Genomic DNA, 18,095 nt, shown 5'->3' with positions numbered 1-18,095 from the left:
TAAGCCACGCACTCACAAAAAGAGTCCAGGCTTTGGCCACACAATTCATTTGATACCTCCGTAAATGTTTTGGCTCCCCATTCTGTATAACAAAAGAAGCACCATGAATTCCTATTGTTTCTACCACCTCAGTCTAATCAATTTATGATACGCCAATTGATAGTATTCTTTTTCTTGATACAACATTGGTAATCTATATAGGGCATCAATATTATCAATGGCACACTCAAGCGAAACCCCTCTAACAAACACCTTTTTATTAACAGTCCCAAGAAAGTTGGCGTAAAACTCATAAACCAGTCAACAATTGGCCTTTGGCATCTTATCATCCACATAAAGTTGCCAACCATGATGTAGAATCTCATTCCTAATAATGTTATAAATTTCTTGAGGGTACGGTTCTTCTCGATATTCAATTCTGCACTCTTGAATGACTGGACGCTGAGATAACCTTTCACAGTGATCATAGGCATCCTTGTTAATAAATCGCGTCGGATCAAATTCTAGAATTGGTTGAGGTGTTGGCGGGATTGGCTGAGTTTGGGGTGGTTGGGTGCGGGATGTTGAGGGGCGGCTAGTGTTTTTAGAAGATGCATCCCTAGTAGGATGTTTCCTTGGACCCATACTTACACAATTGCTCAAAAATTTCACACAAAAATTTTGGCAGCACTTCCCCTAAATTCCTGTAATTTCCTCACTAAATACTTCCAAAAATTTCACTTAAAAACACCAAATATACTAACAAGCAGTTCAATAATAAAAAACTACTTCAATGAAAACTTCAAAAAGAGAAAACTTACAAGCCATGAAATCTGAAAAACTACCAACTCTTGAATTCTCCTTCAATCTTCAATTAGCATCAATAGAAAAACAAATTAGGGTTAGGGTAAAAGAAAGGAAGAAAGAATTCAATATGGATTAAGAATTAGAAATTAGGACGATGGCTTAAGGGAATTTGATATAGAAGGATAAAGGAAAAAAATTTGAGAGCTCTTTCTTAAGAAAAACTGATTTGGGAATGAAAGTAAATGAAAAAAATGAGAGATATGCTAAAAAAAATGAGTTTAAAACCACATCTCCTTTATCTGACACAGGTGCGCTGCGACCCAGAAAGGGCAAGTCGCGGCTTGAATAAAAAATCTCCAGCATTTTTCATTTCCAAGTGCTGCGACTCAGCTTCTTCAAGTCGCAACCCGCCCTTTTTAAAAAAAAAAAAACTCCATGCTCTCTGTTTTGGCCAAGGGTCGCGACTTATAAGACCAAGTCGCAACTCGCCCCTCCTTCAATTTCTAAGTGCTCTCTGACTTGTTGTAATGTCGCGACTTGCTAGTTCAAGTCGCGACTTGGCCTGAAGACTAATTGAAAAACAACTTTTTTCACGATTTTTTTACAGACTTTATACTAAAAATAAATAAAAAACTTTAGAAATCCAAAACAAAATTAAATAAAATTGTCCACTAATAAAAAAATAAAAACAAAAACTAAATTAAAATATAGGAATGCCTCCTATAGTGCTGTCGTTAACGTCATTTAGCCAGACGCTGAATACCCCATTGAAAGGGGTTCCAAAACCATCACAGATTTGCACTTTTCCACTGGTCCTTCCAAATAATGTTTTAACCTCTGGCCATTTACTTTAAAATGTCCTATTTTCTCGCTATGAATTTGAACCGCTCCATAAGGTAATGAGACCATAACTGTGAAGGGTCCCGACCATCTAGACTTTAGTTTGCCTAGAAACAACTTCAATCTAGAATTAAATAACAAAACTTTATCTCCCAATTGGAAATCCTTTCTAATGATCCTTTTATCATAAAAAGCCTTAGACTTTTCTTTATAAATCCATACATTTTCATAAGCTTCGTTTCTAAATTCATCAATCTCATTCAACTCTAGAAGCCTATTCTGCTCTGCGATAAATAAATCAACATTCAACTTTTTCACCGCCCAATAAGCTCGATGCTCAAGTTCAACTGGTAAATGACATGCCTTCCTGAATACCAACCGATATGGTGACATACCAATTGGAGTCTTAAAGGCTGTGCGATAAGCCCACAGTGAATCTTCAAGATTTTTCGACCAATCTTTCCTTGATGTGTTTACAGTTTTCTCTAAAATACTTTTGATTTCCCAGTTTGAGACTTCAGCTTGACCATTAGCAAGTGGATGATAAAACAAGGCCTTTCTGTGATGAACTCCACAACGAGCACATAGAGCTGTGAATGATTTATTACAGAAATGACTGTCTCTGTCACTAATAATGGCTCTTGGAGTACCAAACCGAGTAAAAATATTCTTATGAAGAAATTTAAGTACCTCATTTCCATCACAAGTAGGAGTTGCTGCAACTTCCTCCCATTTAGAAACATAATCTATTGTCAGCAAAATGTACTTATTATTATAGGATGATGGGAAAGGTCCCATAAAATCTATTCCCCACACATCAAACAGCTCAACTTCCAGAATTCTAGTCATTGGCATTTGATCTCTTCTGGATATATTATCGATCCTTTGGCAATGATCACAACTCTTAACAAAGGCATTAGCATCTTTAAATAACGTAGGCCAATAAAACCCACATTGCAAAACTTTTGCTACTGTCCTTGTTCCTCCAAAGTGACCACCACAATATAAAGTATGGCAGTAAGTATGGATATTATTTCCTCTTCTGGGACACATCTTCTAATCACTTGATCAGCACAATGACGAAAAAGAATGGGCTCATCCCAATAATAATGCTTTACTTCTGAATAGAACTTTTTTAGTTGCTGCCTTGACATGTTTGGAGGCACAACTTTAGCTACCAAATAGTTAACATAATTTGCAAACCATGGTATCTTCTCTTCACATTCAACCTAAAATAATTGTTCATCTGGAAAATTTTCATCTATTGTCTCCTCTTTCTCATTATTCTCTTCTTCTTTTTCCAATCTAGATAAATGATTGACAACTAGATTTTCTATCCTCTTCTTATCACGAATTTCCATATCAAACTCTTGCAATAATAGGACCCACTGAATCAGGTGAGGTTTAGCATCCTTTTTAGTCATAAGGTACTTAATAGTTGAATGATCTGTGTAAACACTCACCTTATTACCATTTAAATATGGCCTGGACTTGTCAAATGCAAAGACTATTGTAAGTAATTCCTTCTCAGTAGTTGCATAATTTAATTGAGCATCATTCAAGGTTCGACTAGCATAATAAATCATTCTAAATACCTTGTCAACTCGCTGTCCAAGAACTGGTCCTACTGCATAATCACTAGCATCACACATTAATTCAAAAGTAATTTCCCAATTCAGTGATACAACAATTGGCGCAGATACCAATTTCTCCTTCAGCGTGTTAAACCCACTTAAACAATCACAATCAAAGTTGAATACTACACCAATCATAAGTATAGTAGATAAGGGCTTCGAAATTTTTGAAAAGTCCTTTTTGAACCTCCTATAAAATCCAGCATGGCCCAGAAAACTTCGAACCCCTTTAACAGACATTGGAGGAGGTAAATTTTCTATTGTTGAAATCTTGGCTCTGTCTACTTCAATTCCATGGCGTGAAATCTTGTGACCGGACATTATTCCTTCTGTCACCATAAAGTAACATTTCTCACAGTTCAATATTAAATTTGACTCACATCTTGTTAGAACTCTTTCCAAATTAGCTAAACATCCATCAAAAGAGGGTCCAAAGACTGAAAAGTCATCCATAAAAATTTCAATACCTTTTTCCACCATGTCTAAAAAAATAGACATCATTCATCTTTGAAAGGTTGCGGGAGCATTACATAACCCAAATGGCATCCTCCGAAAGGAAAATGTTCCATAAGGGCATGTGAAGGTAGTATTTTTTTGATCCTTTGGTGCTATAGGAATTTGATGGTATCCCGAATATCCATCCAAAGTAGTAATAAGGATGGCCTGCTAATCTATCTAGCATCTGGTCTACAAAAGGTAAAGGAAAATGGTCTTTCCTGGCTGCCTTATTCAGCTTACAGTAATCAATACAACTTCTCCACCACGTTACCGTACGAGTTGGAATAAGTTCATTATTATTATTTTTAACCACCATCATGCCACCTTTCTTTGGAACTTCCTGGACAGGACTAACCCAAGCACTGTTAGATATTGGGTAAATTACCCTGCATCCAACCATTTAAGGATTTCTTTCCTTACCACTTCTTTCATTGAAGGATTGAGCCTCCTTTGAGCATCAATACTAGGTTTATTATCCTCCTCCATTAATATACATTGTATCACTGTTGAAGGACTAATACCCTTAATATCTGCCAGAGTCCATCCAATTGCTAATTTGTGAGCCCTTAATACCGTAAGAAGCTTCTCTTCTTCAGCCACAAATAAAGAAGCTGAAATAATAACTGGGAGAGTATCATTCTTCCCCAGATAAGCGTACTTAAGATGATCAGGTAAGGTTTTTAACTCAAGAGCTGGTGGTTTCTCAATGGATGGAAGAGGTCTCTCAAGCACTTGCCCTAATTCCTCATATTTCTTTTTATATATTTGCCCTGATGAATTCAACCACTTAACATACTCACTGGCTTCAGTACCAGCACATTCTTCAGGACTTGCAATCAAACTCAACTCCAGTGGATCCTTAATAGACTTGACCCCTTTACTTGGTTCCTCCAATACACTAACACAAAAACAACTGTCACTCGCTGAAGGATATTTCAAAGCTTTGAAAACATTAAAAACAACCTCATCACCTTGTACTCTAAACCATAACTCTGTATTTTTAGTGTCTATCAACGCTTGCCCTGTGGCCAAAATGGTCGTCCCAATATAATAGGCAAGTCCTCATCTTCCTCCATATCTAAAATAATAAAATCCGTTGGGAAAATGAACTTATCTACCTTTACTAGAATGTCCTCTATAATACCTCTGGGATGTGTTAATGAACGATCAGCCAGTTGAAGAGTAACAGTAGTGGGTCTAGCTTCTCCCAAACCAAGCCTTTTAAATACAGACAAGGGCATTAAATTTATGCTTGCACTTAAATCACATAAAGCTCTCTCACAACGAAAGTTTCCAATGGTGCAAGGTATAGTAAAGCTGCCCGAACCTTGTAACTTTTGAGGAAGCTTCTTTTGAATAATTGCACTACACTTTTCAGTTAATCCAACGATTTCATAATCCTCCATTTTTCTTTTATTAGACAATATCTCTTTCATAAACTTCACATAACTAGGCATTTGTTCTAAAGCCTTTGCAAAAGGAATGTTAATGTGAAGTTTCTTAAATACTTCAAGAAATTTGGAAAATTGTTTGTCAAGATTAGCCTTTCAAAACCGTTGAGGATATGGAATCGTTGGTGTAGGCTCAGTGTATTTTGGTTTTTCTATTTTTGGAAGCTCTTCAGTAACCTCCTCTTGTATTGGACTAGTAACTTGTTGCTCCTCTGTCTTCTTCCCCTTATCATCCACTATAGGCCCATCATACTTAGTCCCACTCCTCAGAGTGATAGCTCTACATTGTTCTTTAGGATTTACCTCTGTGGAACTAGGCAAATTCCCTTGCTGTCTACTATAAAACATTTGAGCCAATTGAACTATTTGTGTCTCCAAACTCCTAATTGAAGACCTTGTCTTTGTCATGAATTGATTTAATTGGTTTGGCTGAATTGTTGGTGGATTCATTTGAGGATGTGGTGGTGGATGAGATGGGCGTGGGTTTGGATCATAATATGGTCTAGAATGTAATCCATAAGTTGGTTGATGAGGGGGTTGTTGAGGAGGGTAATGTGGATATTGTGGTTGTAACCCTTGATTATTTTTCCAAGACAAATTATGGTGATTTTTCCAAGTAGGAGTATAGGAATTGGAATAAGTGTTGGGTGCAGGTCTTGAAAAATTACCAATAACTTGTGCTTGCTCCAAGGGCATGTTATTCACATCAGTAGAGCAACTAGATGTGCTCGGGCATTGTTCATAAGCATGTGGTCCCCCACCAATGCCACAACTCACGACATTCTGTGCTTGCATTGCTTGTGCAACGAGATTAGTTTGTTGCAATTGCTTAGTTAGAGATGCCACTTGAGTGGTCAATAGCGCAATTGGATCAACTTCTAAAACTCCTGGTACTTTCTTATTCTCACACTCAGTAGGCCAATTATAGTTATTCATGGCCATCTCTTCCAGTAATTCATATGCTTCATTAGTGCTTTTTCTTATAAATGCTCCTCCTGATGCTGCATCTATAATTGTCCTTGTATTGCTCCCTAAACCATTGTAAAAAGTATGAACTACCAGCCACTTCTCTATTCCATGATGTGGGCATTTCCTTTGCAACTCTTTAAATCGTTCCCATGCATCATATAAAGACTCCCCATCCAGTTGATGGAAGTTATTAATATTTCCTCTTATTCTGGTTGACTTGGCAGGAGGAAAATATTTTTTTTTTTTGGTAAATCAGAAATCTTTGTATTCACTTCAAGAAACACCTTTACAACCTAACAAGAATCAAAGAACAATTAATTACAAGCTCTCATGAGCATTCCCACCCAATCTCTATCTATACTATTGAGTTTATGTATGTTTATAATCTGTAATCTATTACAAACAGCATGAATAATATTCTTGACTACAACTGAAACCATGGGAAGCTCATGATCCCAAAGAACTCTATTTCTTCCCCTCCAAACATAGTAAACTGTAGCAGAAATTATACTGAACAGAATAGCTCTTCTACCTTTTGAAATTTTTTTTTTCAGCAGCCACTTCAACAACTTTTCCAAGTCAGTACCTGTATAGATTATACCACACCAGCTAGCAACTTCAAGCAATATTTTCCTACTGAAGCAGCAGGAGAAAAAAAGGTGGCTGTGATTCTCTTCAGCAGCTCCACAAATTAGACAGTCAGCTTGAGGAGTGATTCCAAACCTGTAAAGCCGATCTCTAGTGTGAAGTTTTCCAAGTAAAGCCATCCAAACAATAACTCTATGTTTTGGAACATTTGATCTGTCCCAAATAACAGAGTATTTCCACCTTTCTAATTGCATAGACAACATCTTATTACTAAGTCCCTGTATGGAGAAATTGAAGCTCTGAAAATCTATTGGAGTAAACAAATTCTTAATTATTTCTTTAGTTTGCACGATACGCTTCCAGTACCAACTTGCATCATTTGGAGCTATATGGTTCCACCAGTCATCATTTTTGATATATACAGAATTCACCCACTTAACCCACAGGTTGTCTTTCTTCTTGGTGATATCCCAAACATGTTTACCTATAGCACAAAGATTCCACAAACCTATATCTTTAAACCCCAAACCTCCTTCTTTTTTGGTCTTACAAACAACCTTCCAAGAAACATTGCCCGGGCCATTAAGCATCTCACTACTCTTCCAAAGAAAGGCTCGACAAACTTGGTTTATTTTTTGAACAACCATCTTAGGAAGGATAACTATTTGAGACCAAAAAGAATTTATGGAAAGCAAAACAGAATTAATTAACACTATCCTGCCAGCATAAGAAAGGTTTCTACTGCTCCAAACCTTAATTCTTTTGGTCATTTTATCAACTAAGCAATCACAGTCAGCCCTAGTGAGCCTTTTCGAACAGATTTTCATACCCAAGTATTTAAAAGGCAGCAAACTCTTTTGAAAACCAGAAATATCCACTATTCTCTCAAAGGAATGAGTGTCCATACCTGTACCATACACAGCAGACTTCCCAATATTCGCTTTAAGGCCAGAAGAATTCTCAAACAGCTTGAAGGCCCTTAGTAACAGAGTTGCTGAAACATAATCTCCTTTACAAAACAAAAGAAGATCATCCGCAAAACAAAGGTGAGTGAGAGCCAAACTCTTACATCTCGGGTGGAAGTGAAATTTGTTATCTTTTGCTATCTTTGTTAAGATCCGGGACAAATACTCCATACCAATAACAAAAAGAAGAGGCGACATAGGATCTCCCTGTCTCAAACCCCTCTTGGAATGAATATACCCATGTAAAGCACCATTAATGCAGAAAGAGAACCGAGGAGTAGTTACACAAATCATGATCAACTCCACAAATTTTTGGGGAAAGTTTAAAGCTTCTAACATTTCTTTTAGAAAATCCCAATCAAGAGTGTCATAAGCTTTCTGTAAATCAATCTTAAAAAGGCAAGCCGACTTAGCACTCCTTCTATCATAACCCCGAACCATATCTTGGCAAATCATGATGTTGTGGGCAATTTTCCTTCCTTTCACAAAACCACTTTGATTTTCCGAAATTATATCAAGAAGAATCTCTCTAAGTCTGTTACAAATCATCATAGTGGCTATTTTATAGATCACATTGCAACATGCAATAGGTCTAAAGTCACTAACTGATTCAGGACAAGTAGCCTTGGGCACCAAAGTCACTGTGGTAGCATTAATCTCTTTTAGAAGCTTCCCTGTTGTTATCCAGATTTCCGGATAGCGTTTAGATTGATGACCTCGGGGAAGCAGAATTATCGATGTCTTTCACGGTAGGTGGCCAGAGCTCGTGGATGAACAGAAAGGCTTCGCCTCTCCCGTTTAGTGTCCGGATTACTCTTCCAAGCAAACACAATACGGAAACTCGTCAACTCTCCCGGACTCCCGAAGGGGTATCCTTCGGGGAAGCTCCTTCCAGGAGAAGCTCTTCGAGTGGTCTCCGCGGAAGCAGTTCCGTGCCTCGCACGGAACAAAGCCAAACGGTCGAGTCCTGGAGGAGACATATTTGGAATGATATCCGCCTGACACAGGATCCCGCCTGACACGCCCGTCAGGTCAAAGCCGCACACATCCCAGCACGCCTAAGGGTATCCTTTCGCCTACTGTTCCGCTGACAACTTGGAAAAGACGGCTGACTTTGTGTGTTCCCCATACTTTCACGTAAATATACCCACATAGAGTCTTGTAGCCATGCTACTACAGTAATTGTATCCCTATTTATGGCTGGTGTAATTAAGACTCATGTACGTAGAGAAAAACCCTAATCCAAAACCCTAGCTATAAAGACCCCTTCATTTTACAAGAAGAGGGACGAACAAAAAATGAGATAGCAAAAACTCTACTAAAATCTCTCTAGCTTCATCTTCTTCAAGAGAACCCGAGAGAAACACTGTGAGTGTGTGAAGTTCTTGTGCACCAGCCATCTTACTGTAACCTTTCCCAAGTATAATAACATCGACTCGTGGACTAGGGCTTGTTAACGCCTGAACCACGTAAAAACACTGTTTGTTTAGTTACATTTCAGCATTTCTACAGTCCTTATCTTTTTATTATTCTGTTAGTTATTCGTTTCCGAAAAACTCGGTAAACATTTTGGTGCTTTCATTGAGAGCTGTAGGAAGTTGTTAGTCAGCTCTTTTTCTGTGTACGTTTTTTGTATTCACTTCGTGCTAAAGAGATGGTGACTACGAGAAAATCCGCTGTTGACAAAAATGCTACGGTCAACCCCGATACCGTAATGGAAGATGTGGTGCAAAGCGAACCCTTAGACTACCAAGGTGAAGACCTGACATCCCGCCAGGATCGGGTCAGTACCGAAGATACAACATACTTAGAAGACGAAGAAGAGTATGTCCAAGACGGTTATTACAAGGACGGCTGCTACTATGAGAAGGACCCAGAACTAGTCCAAGTAGCCGAAGAACTGGTGGCCACTAAGGCCAAGCTTGTTGAGCAGGAGCGCGTCTCCGAAAGAATGCAACGCATGATGGAACGCCTCCAAAGTAAGTTCGGAGATCTAGGCGACTCGGACGAGGATGCCTCTGTTCTAGGTGGTGCTGATGCCCCCATGCCGGATCCAGCCGCTGCTGGACCATCCAAAGCCGCCCCTAACAAGGGCAAAGAAAAAGTTGGAGAGCCTGTGCGCGCTGACGCCCCTGCACCTCCTAAAGGCGTGAATCACCAGGCCGACTGCCCCCCCCGCGCGCAGAAGGTCTCTGGCGCTCCTAAGCCCAGACGTCCTTCAGCCCCAAGGGGGCACTCTGTGCCTAAAGGGCCCGGTGCTAAGGCACCCAGGCCTAGGGGAAGGAACAACCGCCCCAGTGATTCCGTCAATTAGGACGGTCGGGCTGCGAACTCGCACTCCGAAGATAGTTAGTCCACGGTGGACCTAAGAAGAAGGTTGGAGGCCAAGTATGAAAAGGCCAAAGGAGAAAAGGCCCGGCCTCGCGGAGATGACCTTCGAAATCATATTAATGACAAGCTCCGGGGACGTGACCTCCCGGAAAGTGATACGAAGAGGCTCGAGGAACAGATTGCTGCCTTGACCAAGCTGGTCCGGAAGCAAAGTGGGGCCCTGTCAGACTCTGAGGAGGAAGACCCGGAACCATGTATTAGGAGGATCGCGGAAACGTCCCTCCCGGATAACTTCAAAATGCCTCACATAGAATTATATGATGGGAGGACAGACCCGCGTACCCACCTAGCTAAATACAATAAAATGATGCAAGTGGCGCGTGTCAGTGAGGACGCCAAATGCATGTGCTTCTCACTCACCCTTACCAAGTCCGCGGAGGACTGGTGGAAAAGATTAGCTCCCGGATCAATCCACAGTTGGAAGGAGCTACAGTCCGCGTTTAGGAGGCAGTTTATTGCTGCCCGCGACCACGACATGGAGGTTGGTTCCTTAACCAACATCAAGCAGCAACCCACTGAGAACCTCAAAGCTTTCATTCAGAGAATGATGGAAGCTGCTGCAAAAACCAAGGTCAACGATGACATGAAGCTGATAGCCCTTCAATCGGGCCTTACTGTCGGCTCCCTGCTATGGGGGGAAATGCAAAGGAGACGGGCAGAAACGCTGTCCGAATTCATGTCAAAAGCTCAGGGAATCATCAACCTTGAGGATGCCTACCAGCAGGCCTTTGGAGTTCCCCCGGCTCCAACGCCTTCCGTGACTGCGCCGAGCTTTGCTTCGCAAGCTCCCGCACCAGCCCTCACGCTTCCAGGAGCCCGATTCACTCCAAGTGTGTATGGGCCTTCCGCGTCTGCTCAGACGCCGAGTCAAACCCATTTCTCTGGGTATGGAGCAGTACAAACCGGATGTAGTATCGCTCCTGGCATGCCGCAGCCGCAAGCAGAAGCCCCAGAACGAAATTTGAGCCAATCGCGGAGCAAACGAAGCGGAAGAAACTCCAACCGGGGAGACCATTCAAAGAAACCCCGGAAGGACTATGAGCCCAAGTTCACGGAATATACCAGTTTGATAGACTCGCGAGAGAATGTCTATCGGGCGACCTGTAATATGGTCAACTACAGGAAGCCCCCGAAAGTGTCTCACGGAGGAAGGCGTCCGCGAGACTCCAATAAGAGGTGTGAGTTCCACGGAGACGTGGGGCACACCACGAACGAGTGCCTTCAGCTGAAGGATGAGATCGAGTCCCTGGCAAGAGCGGGACACCTCGGTCAGTGGGTGAGGATACCCATTATCTATCCCGGACAGGGGATAGTTCACGGAGCTGCATATTCCCCGGGACAGAGGGGGGCCGCTAGCGCTCCTGGAGCCGGTCACCCCCAAACTCCCGGGTCTCAGTTCCCCGCACTTCCTGCTCCACCCGCTCCGGCGCCCATTGCCTTGTTGGCTCCAGGACCAGGCAACCCATATCCGCCCGGCCTTGCTCCGCCACCCGTTGACGGACACGTCGCCACCATTTCCGGAGGACCACACCTTGCCGGAAGCACCCGCAACTCCCAGAAGAGGTACTTGAGGGAGTTAGAGCACGCCGAGGAGATGTGCGCCTTGGTTCAATCACCTGCTCAACGTCCCCGAATGATGGATCTTCCCATCACCTTCACGGAGGACGATGCTCGACATGTGCACTTCCCCCACAACGATCCCCTCGTGGTGGAAGCCCAGATTGCCAATAAGAAGGTCTCACGGATCTTGGTCGATAACGGAAGCTCCGTGAACATCCTCTTCAAAGCGGCCTTCCACGCGATTGGATTGACCGAGACAGACCTGGCCCCATGCCCCATCCAGCTTCAAGGTTTCAATGGGGACGCACTCATGCCATTAGGGAAAATTCAACTGCCAGTCACCCTCAGAGGAGAAAGCGACGCTTGTGCCTTCAAGCATAGCACATTCGTGGTGGTCGACTGCCCCACGGCGTATAATGCCATCTTAGGCCGACCGGTCCTGATCGATTGTGGGGCCATAACCTCGATACGCCACTTATGTTTGAAGTTTCCATGCGACGATGGGCGTATTGGCACCCTCCGAGGAGACCAAAGAAGTGCACGGAGCTGTTATAACGTCTCCGTCCGATCCGTCTACACGGTCCAAGAGACGTTTGCTGCCATTCCTTTGGCGGAAGAATTGCCAGAAACTGGGGGTGCTCAGGAGGCATACTTTGACGAACTCGACCCAAGAGTGGGAATCGAGAGAGCAATAGAGCCGATGGAGGAAGTCGAAGAGGTGATCCTCAACCCGGGAGAACCCACCAAGGTCATTCAGGTGGGGAAAAACCTGCCGTTGGCCGTTCGAGATAAGATCGTAGCCACTGTGAAGGATAATCAGGATATCCTGGCATGGTGCCACGCTGATATGACGGGGATTAATCCCAATGTTGCGTGCCACGCACTCAACATAGACCCATCTGCAACTCCAATTCGCCAAAAGAGGAGGCCGCTGGACCCAGTGAGAGCCGAAGCCGTCAAAACTGAAGTGGACAAATTGATGTCCATAGGCTTTCTCCAGGAGTCGCACTATCCCGTGTGGTTGGCCAACCCAGTTCTGGTCCCGAAACCCGATGGGTCCTGGAGAATGTGCATTGACTTCACGGACCTAAACAAGGCCTGCCCGAAAGATTGTTTCCCTCTCCCGCGAATCGATCAGATGGTAGACGCTACTTCCGGGTACGAACTCTTATCCTTCATGGATGCGTACTCCGGATACAACCAGATCAAGATGCATGTCGCGGACCAGGAACACACCAGCTTCCTCACGGACAAGGGTGTCTACTGTTACGTGGTCATGCCTTTCGGTTTGAAGAATGCTGGGGCGACGTACCAGCGTCTGGTAAACAGAATGTTCAAGGACCAACTGGGGAAGAACATGGAGGTGTACGTGGATGACATGTTGGTAAAGTCCAAGACCTCCGGGGACCACAGTGACGACCTTGAGGAAGCTTTCGCCGTGATCCGAAAGTACGGGATGAAACTAAATCCAAAGAAATGTACTTTCGGGGTCTCGTCTGGGAAGTTCCTCGGTTTCATTGTCAGCTCCCGCGGAGTGGAAGCCAACCCTGAGAAAATAAAGGCGTTCATAGATATGCCTTCCCCCCGGAAACATAAGGATGTCCAGAGCGTTACCGGAAGGATAGCTGCTCTCAGCCGCTTCGTATCCAAGGCCACTGACAAGTGTATCCCCTTCTTCAATGTGTTGCGAGGAAACAAGAAGTTCGAGTGGACCCCCGAATGCGAAGCAGCCTTCCAACACCTCAAAGAACATTTAACCCGAGCTCCCATTCTATCCAAACCTGTCGAAGGAGAGGCGTTGCTCTTATACTTAGCTGTGACTGAGCACGCAGTAAGTGCCGCTCTCGTCCGGGAAGATGGTCGTATCCAGCTCCTTGTGTATTACGTAAGCAAGAGGTTATTGGACGCCGAGTCCAGATATTCGATGATCGAGAAACTCTCCCTCTGCTTGCTGATCGCTTCACGGAAGCTGAGGCCATATTTCCAGGCGCACACCATCAAAGTACTCACCAACCACCCTCTCCGACAAGTCCTGCAGAAGCCCGAGTCTTCTGGCAGATTGCTTAAGTGGGCCATGGAACTGAGCCAGTTCGACGTCCACTACCAACCACGTGTTTCCATAAAAGGTCAAGCTCTCGCGGACTTTATTGTGGAATGCTCGGGAATGAATGACCTCCCGGAAGATCCTGTCCCGGAACTTCCCACCTGGAAGGTCTATGTAGACGGAGCCTCAAATGAAAAAGGAGCTGGAGCGGGGGTCATCCTAATATCTCCCCAAGGGCATCAGCTCCAGAGCGCCATCCGTTTCGCGTTCCCAGCATCCAACAACGAGGTAGAACACGAAGCCATGTTAGCTGGGTTACGACTGGCCAGAGAAGTCGGAGCCCAAAAAATCGAAGTATACAGCGACTCCCTACTTGTGGTAAACCAAATATCCGGGGAATACCAGACGAAAGGCGAAAGGATGGCTGCCTACGTGTCTCTCTCCCGCGACCTACTGCAGCATTTCAAAGGCTACCAAATCTGCCAGGTCCCCCGGGACCAGAACTCACTTGCGGACACGCTGGCCAAGCTTGCAACGGACCCGGAGATTGAACAGTATGGCTTAGTCCCCATCGGGCACTTAGAAGCCCCCAGTACTGAGACACGAAGGATAAACGCCATCATCGACCATTCTCACTCCTGGATAGGACCCATCCTCAGATTTCTCACCACCGGAGAGCTCCCCACTGATAAAGCTGACGCAAGGAAGCTCCAATATCAAGCTCCCCGATACGTGGTTATGGATGGAAAGCTTTACCGCAGGGGGTTGTCCATACCCTTCCTTAGGTGTGTTGCCGGAACCGAAGTCAGCACCATCATCCATGAGATTCACGGAGGCTTCTGTGGCGATCATACCTCCGGGCTGAGCCTCTCCAAAAAGATCCTTCGACAAGGATACTTCTGGCCCACCATGAAGAAGGATTGTGTGGATCATGTCAGGAAGTGTGAGCAGTGCCAGAGGTACGCCAAGGTTCCGCGAGCGCCGCCTACAGAAATTACCCTAATGACCAGCCCCTGGCCGTTCGCCGTTTGGGGCATTGACCTAGTAGGTTCCCTCCCAACTGGAAAGGGTGGAGTGAAGTACGCCATAGTCGCGGTAGACTACTTCACCAAATGGGCTGAAGCTGAACCTATGAACACGGTCACATCTAAAAAAGCACTAGATTTTGTCATCAGGAATATAGTGTGTCGTTTTGGGCTTCCACGGAAAATTGTGTCCGACAACGGAAAGCAGTTTGACAGCGAACACTTCACGAACTTCTGTGCTTCGCATGGAATTATCAAAAGCTTTTCCGCAGTCGCCAGACCCCAGGCTAATGGGCAAGTGGAAGCTGTAAACAAAATATTAAAGACCACGTTGAAGAAAAAACTCCAAGCCTGCAAGGCTCACTGGCCGGAAGAACTTCCGCGAGTACTTTGGGCCTATCGCACAACAGAGAGAACTTCGACGGGGCACACGCCTTATTCCATGACCTTCGGTTGCGAGGCCGTCATCCCAGTAGAAGCTATGATCCCCTCTCACAGGCAAGACACCTACGATCCTACCCAGAACCATGCCCTCCTCCAGGAGTCCTTGGATATGATCGAAGAGCTTCGGGAGCAGTCGCAGGTCCAACTAAAAATGTACCAAGGCAAGATAGCCCGACACTTTAACATGAGAGTCCAGAGCCGTACATTCGAAGTTGGGGATCTTGTCCTACGGAGAGTATTTCCTGCTACGCAGGATCCGGGAGTAGGAGTCCTCGGACCCAACTGGGAAGGCCCCTACGAAGTCCAAGAAAAAGTGGGCCATGGGACGTATCACTTAAAGAGACTCGACGGATCTAAAGTCCCGCGCGCCTGGAACGCGGAGCACCTCCGCCGTTACTACCAGTAGGCCCCGGACCATCCAGTCGGAAGTCCTTGGTGAAAATAGCAAAAGTGAAAAATGTGGAAATAATCCTCCCTGTTGTAAAACTCACGCCTAGCAGGCTAATTTAATGAAACACGGAGAGATTCACTCCGCTTTTACTGCACTTTTTATCCCTGTGTTCAAAGCTGCGTTTTAACAAGTGACCACGCGGTTCGGAGACGTCCGGACCCCACGCTCACTTGGGGGGTATACATGGCTAAGGCATAGCCATACGCCCCTTGAACAAAACGTACACAGAACACCACTTATGTGCTAGCATTGTGTTTGAAAATTTTAAATTGTTTGAAATGTTTAAATTGTTAAGCTTAGGTTTATTTGTTGCCATGAACATGCTTGCATTACGTGTCATATGTGCATTATGTGCTTATGTGAAAATTGCCATGGAAATGCCTGCCATTATGTATCATGAGAATTATCTCCTGTGTAGCCCAGCGATGGACGGGACTGGGGGTTGAGGCACGTTCATAGAGCTACGTCAAAACACCCCCAACTCCCTGACAAGTCCTTTGCAGAATTCTCCGCGATCGCTGTAGATCTTTGCTTCGCAAACTCCAGCTCCGGGTCTCGGAAGGCAAAAGATGGCAAGATCCGCGAGCGCTGTAGAGCTTTGCTTTGCAAGCTCCAGCTCCGGATCCCGCAAGGCGAAAGATGGAAAGATCCGCGAGCGCTGTAGAGCTTTGCTTCGCAAGCTCCAGCTCCGGGTCCCGCAAGGCGAAAGATGGCAAGATCCGCGAGCGCTGTAGAGCTTTGCTTCGCAAGCTCCAGCTCCGGATCCCGCAAGGCGAAAGATGGCAAGATCTGCGAGCGCTGTAGAGCTTTGCTTCGCAAGCTCCAGCTCCGGGTCCCGCAAGGCGAAAGATGGCAAGATCCGCGAGCGCTGTAGAGCTTTGCTTCGCAAGCTCCAGCTCCGGGTCCCGCAAGGCGAAAGATGGAAAGATGCGCGAGCGCTGTAGAGCTTTGCTTCGCAAGCTCCAGCCCCGGGTCCCGCAAGGCGAAAGATGGCTAGACCCGTGATCGCTGTAAAGCTCTGCATCGCAAGCTCCAGCTCCGGGTCCAGCGAGGCGAAAGATGGCAAGATCCGCGACCGTTGTAAGCCTTGCTTCGCAGGCTCCAACTCGGGATCTCACAAAATAATGCATGGCAAGCTCCATGGCCATTGCAAGTTTCAGCTCCAGAAGCAGACATGCTCGATCCCCCCACTCACAGCCGGCTTTGCTTCGCAAAGCCCCTGCTCCAGGATCACACCTGGTGGGCGTGGCGATTTCCCCGACAGCAATAAGCCTTGCCTCGCAGGGCTCCATGCCAGGTCCCTGAAGTCAGCCACCATGAGGTTCGCAACAACAGTTAGTTTTGCTTCGCAAAGATCTAACCTTAAGTCTAGCGACGCTCACCAAAAGAACTCCCGTTCCAAACAATGGAACGACTCACCTTAGCAATCCCAGCGAACAGTATAACTACAAGTCCCGGGATTGGCTATTTGCCTCAGGAAAGCTAAAGTACGGTGAAAGGAGCCTGGCCGTTGGAACCAGGAAACCTTAGTAACCTAGAAACTACATGTGAAAAGGCATCATCCGTTAAAGCTTCAAGTGGGAAGTGCATAGGTTTTGGCCGTTGGAACCAAAACCCCATACGCCCCTACAACAGTTTCTACCGTATAAATGTCTAACCTAAGCGCAAAGATAAATAAAGAACTCGGCAGAAAAGAAAGGAGAATGCTATGATTATGGCAAAAATGTCCGCAATGAAAAACTCAAAATGAAAAATAATTAAAGATAAAACCCCTTCAAGCATTGGGGGTAACTACAGCTTCCACGACCGCAGCTTCGGGGGCATCGGTTTCAACTGAGGCTGGCGGAGTCGGCTCATTGGAAGGAGGAACTTGGTCATGAGAAGGTTCAGAGGTCCCCGCCTCTCCGAGATCTCCCGCCTCAGGAGCTTCAGCACGTTCGTCAATGTTGTAAGTTTGGACGTACGCCTCTGGGCCCTGATCCCACACGAGTAGCTTCTCCCTCATGGCTTCGGCATCATCTCCCAGATAGCCTAATACCTCCGGGTTCACTTTCCAGAGTTGATGCATGAGGACCACATGCGATATATTAATCGTCCTGTTCAGTATCACCTCAGCATCCTCCTTCTCCTTCAAGCGCTCCGCCTCGGAGGTTGCCAGCTGTGCTTCCGCGACAGTTAGTTGGGCCCTTAATTTTTCCATTTCGGCCTTGGAGGCATCCCGCTCCCCCTTAAGAGAATCAATCTCCTTGCGCTGCTCCCTATTTTGGTTCAGCACGGATTGCTTCTCGGTCACATGCCCCCTGGCAGTGAATTGCAAGGCCCCGATCTCTTTATCCTTCTCGGCGAGCCCCAACTGCAGCATAGACACGAGATCCCTGCTCCTCTTATGGAGTTGCTCCTCCTCGTGCAGCTTACTCTGAAGAGTGGAATATTCCTCTTGCCGCTTAAG

The 18,095-nt window shown here is 45.2% G+C and overlaps 1 non-coding gene across 1 annotated transcript; it reads left to right on the top strand.

The window, feature by feature from the left end:
* Nucleotides 1-6,281: 6,281 nt before the first annotated feature.
* On the top strand, nt 6,282-6,388 carry LOC133781029 (small nucleolar RNA R71). The gene has a single exon (XR_009869827.1). It is a non-coding gene; the product is annotated as a small nucleolar RNA R71 (small nucleolar RNA).
* The last annotated feature ends 11,707 nt before the right edge of the window (nt 6,389-18,095 follow it).

The sequence above is a fragment of the Humulus lupulus genome, chromosome 5 (assembly GCF_963169125.1).
Source record: "Humulus lupulus chromosome 5, drHumLupu1.1, whole genome shotgun sequence".
NCBI lineage: Eukaryota > Viridiplantae > Streptophyta > Magnoliopsida > Rosales > Cannabaceae > Humulus > Humulus lupulus.
The sequence above is the reverse complement of the archived record's forward strand: the minus strand, read 5'-3'. Positions and strand labels throughout refer to the sequence as shown.